The following is a 14,352-nucleotide window of genomic DNA, read 5'->3' on the forward strand; positions in this document are numbered from 1 at the left end:
AAAAATAATTTAAAATAATTTTTAATAAGTTTTAAAATAATTTTTAATAAGTTTTAAAATAATTTTTAAAAAGTTTTAAAATAATTTTTAATAAATTTTAAAATCATTTTTAATAAGTTTTAAAATAGTTTAAAATAATTTTTAATAAGTTTTAAAATAATTTTTAATAAATTTGAGTAAGTTTTAAAATAGTTTTTAATAAATTTTAATAAGTTTTAAAATAATTTTTAATAAATTTTAATAAGTTTTAAAATAATTTTTAATAGGTTTAAAATAATTTTTAATAGGTTTAAAATAATTTTTAATAAGTTTTAAAATAATTTTTAATAAATTTTAAAATAATTTTTAATAAATTTTAAAATAATTTTTAATAAGATAATTTTTATTTTTTTTAAATAAGTTTAAAAAATTTATTAAGTGTTTAAATACTTTTAATTTTTAATAAATTTAATTAAGTTTTAATAATTTAAATTTTAATAATGTTTTAGTAAATTAAATTAAGTTTAAATAATTTAGATTTTAATTAAGTCTTAATATTGAAAAAGGTTATTGAACCCATGTTATATTCAAACTTAGCTTTGGGTTAATCAAGCAGACTTCCTAAGGATAAGTTTTCAATTCAGTGGCGAGGCATACGACCTACTTGGATATCATTAGACCACTTGCTGAAGGCTTTCCAAACTGTTCCCGCCCAAAAAACTTAATACTAAATTTTAGTCTAACTAGCCCATGTTTGACTGGGGTAGCTTCGGTCAGATCCACTATGTCTAGTGCACCAAGTAGAATTCCATATTCAGCCTAGACATGCCTTCAATAGAGTTTCCTTGACGTACTATCATCCCAATCCATTCCGATGCTATGTTGTAGGGTTTGGTAAACCTTTTTCATCTAAACATTCTAAGCAGAAAATAAACCTAATCCTAAGTATTGAATTTGATTAATCAAATTGGTTGTATTGTTTTTCTACTTGCTCCCCCTAAGTCATAGCTTAGATAAGGTCTATCTAAGTAATGGATTTGACTTTTAGGGACCAAGTATAGATTTGGTTCAATTTGTTTGATTAAGAGTTTTGTTTGAACCCATGCTTGGACTTGCCTTCTAGTATTTTGACTAATTAAAGATAAGTATGATTTGTTTGTTTGTTTGGGTTTGTAACCAAGTCCTGATTTGTTGTACACGGCTCGTTGCGATCCAAGTACCATATTTAGACACTTGGATCCCATTTCGAACCTTTCCAACGTTTTCTTGAGTCGCTCAACTTGACCTTTCAAATCAAAATTTTCTTCCTCGAGCTTTTCAACTTGAGTTGAAGTTCCCATTTGAACTTGGTTAGTCGAGTCACTCAAGTTAACTTGTTGCTTAAGGTGGTCCATTTCCTTAAGTAATAAGTTATTTTATTTTCCAGATTTTGATAATTTTTTAAACAAACATTTAACTACTTTAAGTAAATTAGACTTGGAATAAATTGTTACCATATTTGGATCTTCTGATCCGTTGCTCTTGTCGGACTCGATGTCGATCTCGGATTCATACTCTTCGTCGGACTCGGACCCGGAATCTTCGTTTCTTGCCATAAATAGAAGATGGCTCGAGTGCTTTGTTTGCTCCGTGTCGGATTCGTCGGAAGAAGTTTCATCCCATGTTGCATGGAGAGCCTTCTTTCATCTTGTTGATTTGGGTATTTCTTCTTACCGATTTGGGCATTCATTTTTGAAATGCCCCTTCTTGTTGCATCCATAGCAGATCACTTCTGATTTGTTTTGGATCTGGTTCGGTGGGGTCTTCTTGGTGCTTCATCTAAACTTCTTCTTAATCAACAACCTTCGGACCATGTTGACTAATTCTTCTTCGTTCATTGAGTCTGAGTCTGGTTCGCTTTCTAACTCGACCTTCGTTTTTCATTTTGTTTCCTTGCTTAAACCTACATACAACGCTACACCTTTCTCAACATGGCTTGTGTTAGACTGTTCGTGTAATTCTAATTCACAAAATAACTCGTCTAACTTAAGAATTGAAAGATCTTTGGAAACTTTGTATACATCTACAATCGATGCCCACAAAGCATTCCTCGGAAAGGCGTTCAGAGCATACCTTATCGTGTCGCGGTTTTCCAGGTTGTGTCCGATTAGATGTGTTGGGTTTTTCGAGCCGCAAAAACCGCTTTTTGCGTTGCGAAAACCCTGAAATCCCCATGCCACCGAATCCGTGTGAAGTTTATAAAACAAAATTTCGTGTACGAGTTTCTATAACCTATGTTAGGACCAAAAGTAGCTAGAGGGGGGGGGGGGGTGAATAGCTCGTCGCGTTCGCTCGTTGCTCGGCGTTGCTTGTTTCTTCAAAGATGTGTAGCGGAAAATACAGAAACAAATATGACAACGCTAACACGGTTGGTTTACTTGGTATCCACCTCACAAGAGGTGACTAGTCCAAGGATCCACACCACGCACGCACCCTCCACTATGAAAACACTCCTTTTCGGTAACTACCGAGGGCGGAGAAGCCCTACAAGACTCTCAGTACAAGAAGAAAAGAAAGGGAAACAAAATACAAGCGCAAAGCTTACAATGAGTACAGAAAACCCTAACCCTAGCTTCGCTTCTTACCTTTGATCCGCCTCTTGACTTGGAAAGCTTCCAAGATCCTTCAAGAACTGGCGATCTGATCTTTGAGAGCGCTGTGGAGGAGTTGGCGAGTGCTCTGGAGTGAATCGGAGAAGGGATCCCGCAGCCATCGAACGCCTGCAGCTATAAACGACGCCAACGGTCGGATCCCGATCGATTCGAATGTTCCCAATCGATCGGGGAGACTTTGGATCGATCCACGGATCGATCCAGAGCGCTTAGCTCGAAAGCGCTGGATCGATCCACGGATCGATCCAACGCTTATCGCGCGATCAGCGTCCCAATCGATCCATCGATCGATTGACTCTGGATCGATCCACGGATCGATCAACGCTCTGCTGATCGACAGGTCCAGATCGATCCACCGATCGATTCAGAGCTGGATCGATCCACGGATCGATCCAAGACCTTGATTTTGTCCAAAACCAAGTCCCAAACCTCCCAAACCAACATCCGTCAACTTGACCTGTTGGTATGTCATGCCTAGCATCTAGTCACCCTTGACCTGCTAGGACTCCCTACCAAGTGTCCGGTCAATCCCTTTGACCCACTTGACTTTTCTCCTCGTGCCAAGCATCCGTCAATCCCTTGACCTACTTGGACTTCCCAAGACCGGATGTCCGATCATCCTTGATCCATCTGGATTTTCCCTGCCCGGCTTCACTCACTGTGACTTTCACCTAGCTTCACTCACTAGGGTTTTCCATCCGCCTAGCTTCACTCACTAGGACTTTCACCGGCTTCACTCACCAGATTTCCATCCGCCTAGCTTCACCACTAGGACTTCCTTCCGCCTCGCTTCACTCACTGTGACTTTTCTTCACCGGCTTCACTCACCAGACTTTAACACCGGCTTCACTCACCAGTGACTTTTATCACGGCTTCACTCACCAGACTTTCATTTTGCCTAACATCCAGTTAGGACTTCCACAAGTATCCAAAACCTTGACCTACTTGACTCTTCTTCAATCAATATCTTATTGTCAAACATCTAAACCCAAACCAAGACTCAGCTTGGTTACCCAGGTCAACCTTGACCTGAGGGATATTGCACCAACAATCTCTCCCTTTTTGATGTTTGACAATACCACAATAACACTTACAATCCCATATGTAAGTTAGGCTAATCCCATAGCCTCCTTCTTCATGCCACTAGGTAATGAAAGCATAAATTAAGCTCTTCATTCTCCCCCTAAGAGGGCAAACTCCCTCTAGGTAATGAAAGCCTAACTTACTCCCTTTCATGAGTCCTTTCATTCTCCCCCTATGACCTTCCCATAGGTAATGAAGGACTAAGCTTAACCATACATTTTCTCCCCCTATTGGCACACATCAACCCATCGTTGGACACACATCAACCTATGCTCCAATTCTGGGCACACTTCAACAAATCCATTTGTTGAAGACTCTCCCCCTGAAGAGTTGCTCATCGTTGTTCACAACATCACTCGTTGTGATCAACACGATAATGAAGGTCCCATACCCTTCATTTATCCTTAACTTCTCCCTCAAAGTAGACAACTACCCAACCTTGAGCATTATCTACCACTTGAGTGTCCACTTGAAAAAATGAGGATATCCACTCCCCATTTCTCCCCATTTCAAGTTTAAATGCTCAAACCTTGAGCAAGTTCACAACAGAAGGTTAACCACCTTCCAAGGTTCATGAAAAATAATTTTCATGTCTTTAAAGAGTCCCTCCCCCTAAAGACATGGTGGTAACTTCTGTCATTGCACCAACAATGACTTGGAATCCCTAAACCATTAGGAAACCCAAATTTAGAAGTTTTGAGGTTCAAATATTCAAAATTTGAAACAACCTCAACCTAAACTTCTACTTAGTCTTCGTTAACCAATCCATCCTTGTTTTCAACATGAAAACACCCTTTGTATGTATACAAATGTATTTAAGGGGTTTGGAATGGTTACCTAGACTAAAATAGGTTCAAAGATGCTGAAATCAAGCCTTCCCACCAAAACCAGAACTTGGATCGATTCAAGTTGGGTTCCAATCGATTGAACCTTTCAATCGATCCACCGATCGATTCAGACTCGGATCGATCGGCTGATCGATCCAGCGAGCTCCTGCTCGATTGGTGCTTGAATCGATCCATGGATCGATTCAGAACTCCAATCGATCCATGGATCGATCGAACTCGATAGTTGCTGAAATTCCATTTCAATAACTTCGTAAACCCTAGAAAATTCTACAAAATCCAAAATTATGAAATTTCGTGTAGACATTATTTAGGGCGTTTACTATCACGGAAAAATAGTTTTCTATGAAAATACTTCATATTTTCAAAGATTGACACAAACTTGAAAACTTGCAAAAACTTTAGTGTTTTCTTCAAGTTTGTGTCTAACTATTCAATGGTGATTACTATCAAAAGATAGCCTTCACCAAGGTTTTCCAAAAACATTTTAAAAACATTTTCAAAACCAATATCCCATCACATTCCTTGGGCTTAATGCACATGACTTGTACATTAGCTTTCCCAATGATGGGAAAACACATAACTATGTGTTTTGATGAACCTAAAACTCAAAGGAATGCACTAAATCAACATCTTGAGTTTTGTTCATCTTCCTAACATCTCACTTGTATCTATTGTGGACAAAACACATACACGTCATCTTCGATGTCTTTGTGAGATGTAAAATTTGGTTTTGCCCTATTCTAGGGATCATGCATATCTATCTAGGCATTTTAGAGATATTAGACATCCACCCTTGGATGTCACTTGTCAATAATTGTCATTAAATGCCATTCGTCCTTAATTACAAGGAATTAAACTTAATGCATGATTATGTTATGGCATACATCAAAAGAAAATAATTTTCAAAAGAAAATATCCTATTGCTACATGATGTATGAATGTCATGACATGGTATTTTTGGATTTTTCATAATAAAACATGAATGCAAAAATAGACATGATGTCATGGCATATGATGGGCAAACAATCATGGCAAGGTTTAGCATAAATAAAATATACCTAGATTAACTATCTAAGTATCCTTAAAATCTTAGCTAAACTTATGACTTAAACCTAGATTGCCCTAAAGTGCTTCAAGAAAATGCCAAAACCTAAATTGGCATTTCTAATTTCCTTGATTAATGTATGCCAATTGAAAATAAATATGTCCTCAAATGTTGGCATATTTCATTTTTCCACAAGAGTAGCACTTTTAAATTAAGGCTTAGTTTTGCCTTTAATTTCCTAAGAACATACCAAAATCCCAACTTGGTAGTTATTATGCTTTCTCAAATTTGTGCCACTTTAAAATAAAATCAATACTTCTCCAATTTGGCACATTTTACTCTTTCAAGGAGTAAATAATAATTCCATTTCATTTTCAAAGGTTAACAAAAACCTTGAAAATGCTCCTTGAGTGTCAATTTCCTCAAAGTTGGGTTAACTACCCTTCTAATCGGAGTTGACACTCTCTAACCCATCTATGGGGTAGAGAAGATGCTCCTAGGAACCCAACACCTATTGGTGCTCCTTGGATGCTCTAGGTACTCACTAGGGATAACTTCCCTAGATACCTTCCTAGTGACCTTGTTGGGCTTCTTAGAAGCCTTGGTCACATTTTCTAGGTCAACTCTAGGGATAGCCTCCCTTGTAACCTTGTTCGTGACTTTCTTAGACTTCTTAGAAGTCTTAGTCACTTTGGTTGCAAAGATACTTCTAGGGATATCTTCCCTTGTATCCTTGACTTGACCTCTAGACTTAGGATTCGTTCCATAACTATATGGAACCCTATGATAACTAGGCACATCCTTCTTAGCTTTTGGTTTGTATCCCAAACCTTTATGGCCATTGGATGGCTTTGATTTTCCTAAACCTAAGTTATGCTCACTTTGCCCTAATAGGATATTTTCCATCATTTTTAGGGTCTTCTCCATTTTATCAAGTCTTGACCTCAAGACTTGATTTTCTCTCACTAAGTCCTTAGTATTTGATCCATGAGCATTTTTGTTTCTAGGCTTGTATCTTAAATCCTTAGAGTTATCGCCTAGGTTTTTACCTACATTCCTAGCCTTAGGGATAGTAGTTTTGGCATGTAGGGCCACATGCTTTTCCTTAAAGCCCTCATGCTTCCTATTCTTATGGTAAATCGCATTAAAATGATAAAAGTTAGAACTATCATGCTTTTACCATAATGTAAAGGGGTAGGCTCAATAAATGTTACCTTCTTCTTTACCTTGGAGGCTCCCCCTTGCCTAGTGCCTCCTTGAGCCTTGACCACCTTCTTCCCCTTGGGGCATTGACTTCGGTAATGCCCCTTTTGATTGCAAGAGAAGCATATAATATGCTCCTTGCTCTTCTTTGTGTTGGGAATGATCTCCTTGGGCTTCGCCTTGCCCTTTTGTGCCACTTGGCCCTTCTTCTTGGCCAATTTAGGGCACTTGCTCTTATAGTGCCCATGTTCCCTACACTCAAAGCATATAATATGATTTTTATTATTAATTGAAATATTTATACCTTTGCTTGTAGGGGTGGCATCTTTTTCTTTGGATCCGGAGGTAGAAGCTTCCTCTTGATCGGACCTTGATTCTCCTCCATTTGATTTTTCTTGACTTGTGGAGGTAGAATCTACTTCCTCCTCTTCGTCTCTTGACCCGGATGTAGAAGCTTCTCCTTCTTCTTGATCCGGCGTCACCAAGGATTGCTCCCCCTCAATCCTAGAGGTGGAGGCTTCATCATCTTGAATATGAAACAAGGAGTATGCTCCCTCCTTGTTCCCTTCGGTGCATTCCCTTGAGGATGAAGCTTCTTGGATTTCCTCTTCTTCGGAGGTTGAGTATCTCTCAACCTCTGAGTCCTCCTCTTGGTCTTGATCCAATGAGTCGCCCTCTTTGGATTCTCCTTGATTTGATACAGTGGAGGGGATCTCATGAATTCTTGCCAATTTGCTCCAAAGCTCCTTGGCATCTTCAAACTCTCCAATTTGTTCCAAGATGTTGCTTGGCAATAAATTGACCAAAAGCTTGGTCACTTTGTCATTGGCCTCACATCTTTGGATTTGGTCTTTGCTCCACTTGCTTCTTTTGAGTACTTTGCCCTTGGAATTTGTGGGAGCTTCAAAACCTTCCATGAGAGCAAACCATTGCTCTATCTCCATCATAAGAAAATTTTCGATTCTTGATTTCCAAGAATCGAAGCTTGTAGATGAATATGGTGGAGCCACCCTTGTGTCAAATCCAAGTCCATCTTGGAATTGCATCTTGAAGTTGAGCTTGATAAAATCTTGAACTTGAAGAATTTGCTCCAACTTCTTCACCCTCTAGCTTTTCTTGTTATGCTTGACCCTTCCGGCGATGATTCCGGTGAAGAGCGGCCTTGCTTTGATACCAATTGTTAGGACCAAAAGTAGCTAGAGGGGGGGTGAATAGCTCGTCGCGTTCGCTCGTTGCTCGGCGTTGCTTGTTTCTTCAAAGATGTGCAGCGGAAAATACAGAAACAAATATGACAACGCTAACACGGTTGGTTTACATGGTATCCACCTCACAAGAGGTGACTAGTCCAAGGATCCACACCACGCACGCACCCTCCACTATGAAAACACTCCTTTTAGGTAACTACCGAGGGCGGAGAAGCCCTACAAGACTCTCAGTACAAGAAGAAAAGAAAGGGAAACAAAATACAAGCGCAAAGCTTACAATGAGTACAGAAAACCCTAACCCTAGCTTCTCTTCTTGCCTTTGATCCGCCTCTTGACTTGGAAAGCTTCCAAGATCCTTCAAGAACTGGCGATCTGATCTTTGAGAGTGCTGTGGAGGAGTTGGCGAGAGCTCTGGAGTGAATCGGAGAAGGGATCCCGCAGCCATCGAACGCCTGCAGCTATAAACGACGCCAACGGTCGGATCCCGATCGATTCGAATGTTCCCAATCGATCGGGGAGACTTTGGATCGATCCACGGATCAGAGCTCCCTCGATCGGGAACGCTATCGATCGATCCACGGATCGATCCAACGCTTATCGCGCGGCCGCGTCCCAATCGATCCACCGATCGATTGGGACCTCCGATCGATCCACGGATCGATCGAAGCTCGTCATTCGCCGATAGTGCGGATCGATCCATCGACGATTCCGAGCTGGATCGATCCGGATCGATCCAAGACTTGATTTTGTCCAAAACCAAGTCCCAAACCTCCAAACCAACATCCGGTCAACCTTGACCTGTTGGTATGTCATGCCTAGCATCTAGTCACTCCCTTGACCTGCTAGGACTCCCTTACCAAGTGTCTGGTCAATCTCTTTGACCCACTTGGACTTTTCTCTGTGCCAAGTATCCGGTCAATCCCTTGACCTACTTGGACTTCCCAGCACCAGATGTCCGATCATCCTTGATCCATCTGGATTTTCCCTTGCCTGGCTTCACTCACCAGGACTTTCACCTAGCTTCACTCACTAGGGTTTTCCATCTGCCTAGCTTCACTCACTAGGACTTTCACCTGGCTTCACTCACCAGGATTTCCATCTGCCTAGCTTCACTCACTAGGACTTCCTTCTGCCTGGCTTCACTCACCAGGACTTTTCTTCTGCCTGGCTTCACTCACCAGGACTTTTACTTCTGCCTGGCTTCACTCACCAGGACTTTTACTTCTGCCTGGCTTCACTCACCAGGACTTTCATTTTGCCTAACATCCCAGTTAGGACTTCCCAGTCAAGTATCCAGTCAACCTTGACCTACTTGACTCTTCTTCAATCAATATCTTATTGTCAAACATCTAAACCCAAACCAAGACTCAGCTTGGTTACCCAGGTCAACCTTGACCTGAGGGATATTGCACCAACAACCTAGATCTACACTAGATCTACAAAGGAAAGGAGGTTACCCTTGATGCGAAGCCCTTCGCTTAATCCCGCTCGTCCACGGTTCGCCGGATCTCGAGAGTATCAAAGTAGATACTCCTCTATGTGTTTCCACACAAGCAAGAAGGTGGAGAGAAACCACTAGGATGTGCTAGCACCCTTGATGGTCTCGGCAAGGAGGAGGAGAGGGAGAAGAAGAAAAACAAAGTGAAGAAGATGAAAATCAATTAGCACACAAAATGCACTTATTCACATCTTTAAGTGGCCGACCACTTAATGGCTTGTAACCCCCATGGAATATCAAGAGTCAAGGCTCTTGATTTCCCACATGAGGTGGCACTCCACTTAAGCAACCTTGATGATGTGGCATATCACCATTAGCCACTTAATGCTAACTCACCAATGAGGTGGCAAATGGTCAAGTCAAACTTGACTCTTCATCTTCCTCTCAAGTCAAGTCAAACTTGACCACTTCTCTCCCTTGGTTGATCTAATCTAACCATTGGTTTAAGTCAATTTTAATTTAATGAATCTCTATTCATTGAATTAAATTAATTATATAAGTCTAAGTCCAAATTAGACTCACTTAACACATGAACCAAATTGAGTCCAACTCAATTAGCTCAATTTGGATTACTCTTAATCCAATTTGGTTCATCACATGAACCTAATCCTTTAGGTTCATCAAATGAACCTAATCTCCATATAATTGCCCTTTGTGTGTGACCCTATAGGTTCTTGTAACGTTGGCAATGCTCCTAAACTCATTTAGAAGCATAAGTAATGAGCGGTATCTAGCAACACATCATTACTACCCAAGTTACAAGAATGTTGAGATCCAACATCACCTAGTGACTACTAATTGTGACTCCTCACAATATATGACAAGTGTCCTTCTATCCTTGACATCTAGATTGATCAATATGAGGCATAGACTGTGTCATCCTCTAATCAATCTAAATCTTGAATCCCAAGTAGACTCACTCAATCAAATGAGCTCAATATCTCATATTGACTCATTTGGGCATGGCCATGCACTTAGTGGTCTCACTCTATCAAGAATATCGATGTCACTCCCGTCATATAGGAGGGATAGATCCCATCTACATCACTCACATCCCTTCGCATAATTTGTTACATACCCAGTAATCGCCTTTATAGTCCACCCAGTTACGGGTGACGTTTGACGAAGACAAAGTACGTAACTCCTTATGTAGGGAACCATGGTGACTTCAGGTCCAAGGACTAGTAGTCATATTAATAGCCACATGAGAAAGTATATGACACTCATATAACGATCCATGATACTTTCTCATGGCGGGTCATTCAGTATACATTCTCCAATGCATACCCATGTGTCAAATTGATATCTCCATATCCATGACTTGTGAGATCAAGTCATCGAGTTGACCTACATGCTAGTCTCGTCGCATTAACATGTCCTTGAATGCTAATACTTGACTATGAATGATTAAGAGTAGTGTTCCCTATATCATCTCACTATCGATTCAACTAACCGATTGATATAGGTAAGAACCTTCTACTCAAGGACGCTATTATACTTAGTTATTTGGAACTAATACAAGTAAGTATAATAACCAAAAACAAATTCCTTTATTTATATACAAGAATATAATACAACGAGTCCATACAACAATCATCAAATGATTGGCTCTAGGGCTCTAACTAACAAGGTGGAGGCCGTTGAGTATGTCCTTTAGACGAGAGTGTAGTTGCGAGACCGTCTCTCCAGGAAACATTTTTATATTAAATAAATTGTTTAAAAGTAAATCCCTTTTGTTTACCTTCGAGTCGTCGGTTCTTTCATGTAGTTTGACTAGTGAGTCCCACAATTCTTTGGCGTTGTTGTAGGGACCGACTCAGTTCAACTCCTCCATTGTGAGCCCGCACTGAATGGTGTTTGCCTTGTAATTCAGTTGAGCCTTCTTGATCATTTGAGGAGTCCATTCTTCTGGTTCTAGAGTTGTCCCGTCTTTCGTCGGTAGAGTGTAACCTTTTAGGATTGTGAACCAGAGCTCTATGTCGGACTTCAAGTAGCACTCTTGTCACGCCCCAGAGGAGTCCCTGTCCGAGAAAATTTCGGCAGCATCTCCCCTGTACGGTGGACAATCTGAAACTTTTCTACATCTCACAAATACCTCAGCCACAGGCGGCTGGAATAATAACAACAAAATAAAACATCACCACGCAGTTATATATATCAAACAAAGTAGTAATACTCTGACTCAAAAACCACCCTACTCAACTACACTCGTAAAACTCAAAACCGACGAACTCACCTCTTCTGCCGTCCAGGCAAGCACGTAGTAAAAAAGCACATCGAATAAAAATCCATCATCATCACAAAAATCCATACAACAACCAAGTATCCAAACAAACCAAGTCCACACATAATCAATAAATGCAAAACAAAACTAAACGATATATAAACCATCGAGGTCTGCAGAGATCTAGCACTACGTGCTGTGGGGACTAGCGACTGGAACTCCCTCCTGACAGCATCAACCTGAAAATAACGACAATGGAGGCGGGGTGAGTCCAACACTCAGCAGGTACAATTGATATGCAAAGTAAAGAAATAACACCTAGCACTAATCATGCGTACAGTCTCCTGATAAAAATAAAGGTAAATGCAAACCGAAGAAGACAGGAGAGAATCTGTACTAACCAGGACCCGGTATAAGGACAAACAGTCCGAAAGGTATAGAAGACCTGTATGCATGTCAAACATAGGTATCCAAACAATATGCAGCATATAAATGCAACAATCACAATCACAAACAATAAATGCATCATGCATATGATGTCAATGTCATGGTCACCCCTGACGCCAGTCAGCCAACTCACAACAAAAGTGGGACCAAGTGGGTAGGGCTGTGACAACCGTGCACTCAGCAACACTACTCCTGATGAGTGATCGAGTGGACGGGATGCTGTCGGAGTACATACGTACTCCTACCCCAAATCATAAATGGGGGAGCACTCTCATCTCCCGGTACACTATGACGGGGAGGAATCTCTAACGTGCTACACGCTGCGTCACACTACCCCTGAGCGGATCAACGGAGCACCGGAAGAGTCAAACTGACGTGCTACCACGCTGTGTCACGCTACCCATGAGCGTCACAACGGAGCACCGAACAGTGATGAAAACTGGCAAAGTGCTCGATAATAATGGAGCAATCTATCGCACAGCATGCGATCATGCAAATGGTGCATGTCACTAAGCATGGTAATATACTAAACCAACCTCTGTACATATAACAATGGGCACCATAGTGAATAAATCATATCAAGATATACTGATCAATAAGGTATCAAACCTAGGTCCTGAACATGTGAAACATGGTTATATCACTACCCATGAGCATGATAGATCAGGTACAAGATCAATACGAGATGCAAACAAACAATCAATCAAACAGGTAACATGTATTGGGCAGTGATTAACCGAAACAAATAGGAAACACAATTAATGCAACATATTATTTTCATTACTAAGCATATCAAAGACAAATAGTCAAAAGTACCCGCCTCCAAAATAAAGGTCTAATCCTATCAGGTCCAAATCTGACGTCGAGATACTCGTCTCGCGTCAAGTCCTGTATCACCAACATAAATATATTTTATTTAGCTACAATTCTCACAAATAGCTAAACAAAACCTCTAACTCTAAATGAGTATAAAACCTTACTCATACTATTAGATTAAAATAAAATCCTAATTCCTTTGACCCAAACACTATCTGAAATAATTGAATCAAAACCATGATTAATAACATATATCAAATGTCCTACACCTTACCTTATTTCTCAGCCTTATTGATTTCTGGAACAAGGGGTGCTGCTGGTCGGAATTTTCTGCTAGAACCAAGTAAGCCCACAGAACACAAACTCCCTGCTGAAATCCTTCCCACTGATCAGATCAAGTTAAGATCAATAATAAGGAATCACAAATCAAACAACAACCCATCTTACAACCTAATCTTACCTCAGATGTGCCAATCTGTTGACAGGGGTGTGATGGCCGGAATCAAGCAGGGACAGCAACAACTATTAATGTTGTGATAGCCGGAACCAACTAGGTGCCTTCCAACAATCGAATCCAAAAAATCACACTACGAATGCATCAACTACCCAATCAAATACAAGTGCACAACTAAAATTGCAACCTGATCCTTACCTTCATCCAGTAACTCACTGGAATAGAGAACGGAGGATTTAGGGCTCCGGTGTTGTTTCCAGCAAGGGGCTACTGAGGCAGTAAACTAGAGCAGAGGGCAACGACGGCATACGGATCCCAAATGGTGGCCACGGCAGAACCCTTACCGACGTCGGAAGCAGAGGTTAGGGCAGAGGCTGCAAATCGACAGTGACTTTGAGCGTTGGCAGCCGGTTATCCACTAAGAGGGGCTAGGGCACGGTGGGAGCTCTCGGCCGCGTCTACTGTGGGGGCGTCGTCGCTGTCCCGTGTGATGGTGGCGGCAACGGAGCGACGCTAGGGAAGACGACAGTGGGTCGACAGTGGCTCACGCGACGCCGATGCTTGGACAGGAAGGAAGAGGAGAGGAAGCAGGCTGTCTCGATGGCTAGCGGCTAGGGCACAGGGAAAGGGGTCAGCGTCGGCAGAGGAGAGGAAGAAGGAAGCGAGCTTGGCCGAGGGTTTTAGAGCTTCGGCGAGGAAGAAACCGCCGCCGGCGGTTAGGGCAAGGAGGAGAAAGGAGGCGGCGTCGGGATGGGCTCGGGTGCGCGAGGGTGAGAAACGGAGGAATTAAGGAAAATAAAGAAAAATATAAAGAAAAAGAAAAGTAAAAAGGAAAAGAAAAATAAAACTTTTCCTTACTAAAACTGGGTAGCCTAAACAGGCTTTTCCGGATCCTGTTT

General features: G+C 41.1%; 1 long non-coding RNA gene across 1 annotated transcript; it reads right to left on the minus strand.

Annotated features, from left to right (window-relative positions):
* Nucleotides 1–13,021: 13,021 nt before the first annotated feature.
* LOC122031094 lies at nucleotides 13,022–13,500 on the minus strand. The gene is made up of 3 exons (XR_006125733.1): nucleotides 13,460–13,500; nucleotides 13,274–13,384; nucleotides 13,022–13,071 (listed from the first exon to the last, which is right to left on the minus strand). It is a non-coding gene; the product is annotated as an uncharacterized LOC122031094 (long non-coding RNA).
* Between the last annotated feature and the right edge of the window lie 852 nt (nucleotides 13,501–14,352).

The sequence above is a fragment of the Zingiber officinale genome, chromosome 11A, assembly GCF_018446385.1.
Source record: "Zingiber officinale cultivar Zhangliang chromosome 11A, Zo_v1.1, whole genome shotgun sequence".
NCBI lineage: Eukaryota > Viridiplantae > Streptophyta > Magnoliopsida > Zingiberales > Zingiberaceae > Zingiber > Zingiber officinale.